The sequence below is a fragment of the Artemia sp. Qi Xiang Cuo genome, chromosome 9, assembly GCF_049724085.1.
Source record: "Artemia sp. Qi Xiang Cuo chromosome 9, ASM4972408v1, whole genome shotgun sequence".
NCBI lineage: Eukaryota > Metazoa > Arthropoda > Branchiopoda > Anostraca > Artemiidae > Artemia > Artemia sp. Qi Xiang Cuo.
Genome location: NC_142802.1, coordinates 26,593,567 through 26,599,667, shown reverse-complemented (window position 1 = coordinate 26,599,667; position 6,101 = coordinate 26,593,567). Strand labels below are relative to the sequence as shown.

The following is a 6,101-nucleotide window of genomic DNA, read 5'->3' as shown; positions in this document are numbered from 1 at the left end:
ATTCAGAACCTCTTATACGTCAACAAAATAAATGTCTTATTCTATTCCTTAGACTGTATCAGACGAAGTCCTTGCAGAACTTAGGGAATGCTTCATGGAAGCCTATGATGATAATCAAGATGGGAAAATTGACATAAAAGAGGTAGGTCAAATATTTATACTTGCAGTCAAAGTCAATTCAAGTCTCATGGATCCTCATGGGTAAAAGAAAACGTTTCCTTCAAAGCACATCTTTTCTACGGTTTGCATGTTTTCAACAATTTCAAAGCAAGGAAATGCAAAGAGCTGGTAACAGTCACAAACCTTTCAAAATGAGAAAATGAAAATAGCTGAGCAATGTCCGTCGCATGCCTGATGAAGAAATTTAAGAAAGAGGACTTGCCTGGTAGTGGAGGAAAACGAGAGGACCTTTTAGGTCGTCATTTGAAAGATTGAAATGAATTATAAAATTATATTTCAGCATCGGTTGCTTCATATTACGCCAAATTAGTGTTTTTCGTTAATATCGTTAAGAATAAGAAGATTAATAAATAAAAATTCAAGTTAGTAGAAGAAACAATTTAGACTGAATCACATGAAGCAATTAGACTGAATCACTTTAGAAACAATTTAGACTGAATCACTAGTGATTCACCTGAATCACTAGAATTTTTGATGAGAATAACCATTTACTAAAGAAATATGAACCGTATATTTAATTTTTACGCTAAGACTTAGACTGTCTGCAAAAATATTAGCTGATTTTTCTTAACAACTGTTTTTTATTTCTTATTTAAAAGTATGACAAAACAAAATATAATTGGTACTTGTGCATTTTTTGGTACACACCGCTAATTCAAGTTTGGTTAATGCTAATGAAGTATAATAAAACAGGATTAATATAATAGTTTAGAAACAAATTTGGGCTATATATTTGCACATTAGGGAGGTGGGTAAAGCATAGCATATATTAAATACATAACCTAGCCTAACCTAGGTACCTTCTCCCCCCTAAAGCCCAAACAACAACGGTTTAAATATTGTAAACGCAATGAAAACCACGCTTTGCATTCCATTTCTCTATTGCAAATACCCGTTTGACGGGTATCCATTGGTTGTTTCTTGTACAATATATAGCGGTGTGTAGCATAAAGTGCACAAGAACCATATAACTAAATAACCGAGAATACGAGGTTAATATCATCCAGCGGATAGAACGAAATCAAAAAGGACAAAAGCAAATATTTTGGCAAGGACATTCGCCAAGCCGTCTTCAGTGCTAACAAACAGAGAAGAAAAACTAACCTTTTGAAGTAAACTCAAACAAATGAGATGAAACACTGATCCTGAACAAAAAAAAACCATTGCAGTATAAATAAAAGACCAATCATCAATTAGATTGAGCAAGAATTCTCTGCCTAGTGATTGACTTAGCTTGCCTAGTGACCCGATTTTTTGTTTGTCATGCGTCGTGTATAGCCCCAGCGTGGTCTTAGAATGTATTCTTAACTAAATAAATTCATATTTTGTCTTATCTATGAATTTTCTACGACATGTATACAATCTACTAAACATTCCACTAGCATTACTGACGTAGCTAATGCCTTGAAACTCGGGTCACCACACCGAAACTTAGTTTGAGATTTCAGTAAACACACGGTTTTCGTAAACAACATAACCGTATAAAACCCTTGCTGTAGGTCAACTCCTACCCTCCCATTAGGTTTTATTGTAGTGTAGGTTTTCTGGTATATTTTGGCACAGAAATAATAGCATAACGGAAATACATTTTAGACCCCTCCCAGCTGTTAAAAAACAACAAGATAATTAAGAAATGATTTGATTAATCAAACCATTCGTTGATCACAAAGATTATGTAAAGTTTTGTTGAAGTGCATTTTATTTTTCTCTTTTTCTTCTATACTCTCTTTCTCTATTTTTTTTTTCCTCACGGGTAATAAATCGACAGTATTAATGATAATTCCAATAATAATCCAATTCCAGTGATAAAAAGTTTTTTATGCTAATTGATCGCAAGGTTTTACATATTTTTTTAAAACTTTTGCTTAAGAAAATCAGTAAATGGCTTTGGTGTAAAGTACTCTCAGGGGAATATGCAGACAGTCCTGATAGATGTGTAGTACTAAACAAAGCTGCACTCTTAGGCACTCTTTCCTTGGCATTTCTTTTTTAAACAGTTAGAGCCAGTTCGGTTTGTCTCTTCGTCTTGGCGAACATTGGTAAATTGGGAGTAAGTTCGTCAGATGGAGACGCGTGGATGTATTTATAGAAAAGTCATTGATGGAATGTCAAACAATACCTTTAAAAGCACCAGTTACAGTCTATCAATGCAACAGTCTGTGCTACTAAGGTCTAATTTGGAGATTATTTCTGTTGGCCTATGAACTAAGTGGGCAAAGACGTTCAGCCCAATGCTCCAACTTTAAATAGAGGGATGGTCGGGAAGACGATTGAATACTTTAAAGTAAAGAACTGCTCCTTTTTTTCTTCCATAGAAGGATGAGAATTGATGAAGGTATCCAAGGTAAGTTGCCCTGTAGCGTGAATTTCCTCTTATATGGATATTCTGATTTGACCTGCGATAGTCCAATCTTCACTTTTCCTTGTGAAAGGAAACTTCACTGTCCTATGTTCCTAGAAACCTTTTCAACCTATTAGCATTTCCAAAGTTTAGTTTTCTGTTTCTTTTTCAACGGCAAATACTATTTAAACTTATTTTTGAAGAATACCAACAGATGTACTTTAAAAGAAGGCGAAGCGCTAAATATTCTTTTTTAATTCTTAATAACTATTACATTTTCTTTTGGAAAAAGTGGTATCCTTTCTTCCATCTTTAAGGTAAGAAGTTTCCCTTTCCCTTCTCTTCGTAAAACACTTTTTTGTACAATTTAAAATGGAGAGGGAAAATTCTGAAACTTTTCCTACTTACTTTTACTTTAATATTACATTCAAAGCTTTCGAGGCTATTAAAGAACTCGTTTTTCAAGGCGTAACTGAAGTGCTTAGTTAAATATCAATTTGTGAAGAAGGATTTTAACTTCAAAATTATTCAAACAAAACGTTAAGAGTTTCATTTGCACCGGGTTACGTTTGTACACAATCTAAAATGGTTTAGAAAATGTATTACACGCGATAAATAGTTTTCTGAGTTTCTTAAATCCAGTGAAAATCTTTTAAATTTGTTGAATTTATATCAACATTTTTTCGGTTTTGTTATTCAGCAGGATTCCTAAATTTGTTATGACAAATTACAATTTTGTTTGTAATTTAATTCATTGTCTAATCTACTAATAAATAAATTAGTATCAAGTTATTCCTAAGCATGATATACCAAGATGTGCACAAATTAAGCCAAGGCACAGTTTTGCTAATATTTCAGTACGTATCTTTTCTTATCAAGAAAATTGGCATTTTTTATTAATGAAAAACGATTATTCGTATTCTTGAGGACTAAACTTCTTTTTACTGAGTGGTGCTACTTCACAAAAACTAAGGAGGGCCTTCATTTTCTTGTGAAGAAGCATAAAAGGGAGAGGGAGAGGGAGAGTGTTATGAGGGAGAGGACACTCCCCCACAACCCTCGGGGCAAGGGTCTTAAGTTATGCCCTGGGGGCATATAAGGTTTTTATTGAAGGCGTTGTCGTAGAAACTTCAAAAAAGGCTCATTCGATTGGAAATTAAAAGGGCTAGTTCCCCTTTTAATAGTCGAAAGGGATTGGAGGGCAACTAGCCTCCCCCCACGCGCATCATTCCCCAAAATACATCCAATCAAAATTTTTAGATAGCCATTTTGTTCAGCGTAGTTGATTTCCTGATACAAATTATGTTTTTGAGGATGATACTCCCCCACAGCCTTCAGGGCAAGGGTTGTAAGTTATGCCATGGGGACCTATAAGGTTTTTATAGAAGGTGTTGTCGTAGAAACTTCAAAAAAGGCTCATTAAATTGGAAATTCAAAGGGCTAGTGCCCTTTTTAATAGTCGAAAGTGATGGGAGGGCAACTAGCCCCCCCTCTCACTTCCACCTTTTCCCCAAAACACATCCAATCAAAATTTTGAGATAGTCATTTTCTTCAACCTAGTTTTAAATTCTGTAAGTTAGGTCTTTGAGGATGACAACCCCCTCACAGCCCTCAGGACAAGGGTTGTAAGCTATGCCCTGGGGTCATATAAAGTTTTTATAGAAAGTGTTGTCGTAGAAACTTCAAAATGGGCTCATCCGATTAAAAATTGAAATGGCTAGTGCCCTTTTTAGTAGTCGAAAGTGATTGGAGGGCAACTAGCCCCCCCCCCCTCCTCCCACGCGCATCATTCCCCCGAGCACATCCGATCAAAATTTTGAGATAGCCATTTTGTTCAGCGTAATTGATATCCAGATAGAAATTATATTTTTGAGGAGGAAACTCCCCCACAGCCTTCAGGGCAAGGGTTGTAAGTTATGCCTTAGGGGCATATAAGGTTTTTGTATAAGGTGTTGTCGTAGAAACTTCAAAAAAGGTTCATTCGACTGGAAATTAAAAGGGCTAGTGCCCTTTTTAATAGTCGAAAGTGATTGGAGGGCAACTAAACCCCCTCTCACGCACACCTTTTCCCAAAAACAAATACAATCAAAATTTTGAGATAGCCATTTTTTTTAACGTACTTTTAAGTTCTGTAAATTAGGTCTTTGAGGATGAGAACCCCCTAACAGCCCTCAGGACAAAGGTTGTAAGTTATTCCCTGGGGGCATATAAAGTTTTTATAGAACACGTTGTCGTAGAAACTTCAAAAGGGCTCCTTCGATTAGAAATTGAAATGGCTAGCGCCCTTTTTAATAGTCGAAAGTAATTGGAAGGCAACTAACACCCCTTCCACGCCCACCAAGAACAAAACACATAAGACTTTAATCTTGAATCAGTTGGTCCAGCTCTGTTTAACAGTGGCTTTGATTCGCTTTTCATACTCTCTTCTGTTTTCTTTGTATAGCTGAGCAGCAAGTGGGTTTGCAGCAGAGTTGGGGTTTGGATCTGTCAGCAATGACTGAATAGAAATGAGAAGTGCTGATACATTATAAACGGGCGTCCATCTGTTCTGCAAAATATCTAAGGCGACTCTACCATCAGAATAGACATTAGGGTGAAACATGTTTGAAACAAACTTTACAGTTGGTGGTTCATTTGGATATCCTTCAGTAAATTCAATTGTTAGTTTGAAAATTCCATCTTCAAACGGGGTGTCGTCTGGTCCAAATATAACAGCATTCCATATCATAATATCATTTTCAGTGGGCACACAACTTACACCATCAGGAGGATCTTGTAGGTGCCATTTGAGTTCTTGCATTAATCTCCTTCTCACTGGTGTAGACACAGTTCTTACACTTCTCGTCTGATATAACGTCAGATCTTGTAATTGCAGTGTTGTTTGAATTGAGTCCTCTGGTGCAACAACAGATGTTTCAGGGTCTTGAAGGAGCTCAAAGACAATACTAGGTATAGGTGGATCAGCAATGGGATTGACGGTTATCGCCAGATTAGATGGAGTTTTGGAGTATAATACTTGGCTAGAAGATAGTTCAACACCTTCAATTTTTTCTTCGTTTTCTTCATTAGTACATGTGACAGAAGCTTCAATAACAAGGTTCTTACTATCCATTTTGATTACTTTTTTCTAATAATTGATGTTGCGTGGGGAACCACGAGTTATGTATATATGGAAAATGACGTCATGTTTGTTGCCCAGCTATGACGTTTATCTAAGACATTATGCTACTGTATATAATACTAAAATGACGTCATACTGACGGCACTACCAAAATATATTCAAAAAACCACACTTTTGAAACATTTTTTAAAGTTTTTTGGAATTCCTATAAGAAATTCATCTTATGTTTTGCTTTCTCTTTGTCTACACAATTTTACGCGTGGAGATGCTAAGGGTAACTGTCCGGGTAAATTTTCACCAGCATTGAATTGTCTAGGGAATAAATCTCCGAGGAGGAGGGATTTTCCGTGGAATTATTTTCAGATTTCCTGGCATTATTTATAATGCCATAATAAACATAAATTAAATAAAAAATACAAGTTTTTTTTAACTGAAAGTATGGAGAAACATTGAAACTTC

The 6,101-nt window shown here is 35.8% G+C and overlaps 1 pseudogene; it reads right to left on the bottom strand.

Moving 5' to 3' along the window:
• Positions 1-4,837: 4,837 nt before the first annotated feature.
• On the bottom strand, positions 4,838-5,633 carry LOC148948502 (ubiquitin-conjugating enzyme E2-17 kDa pseudogene; annotated as a pseudogene).
• Between the last annotated feature and the right edge of the window lie 468 nt (positions 5,634-6,101).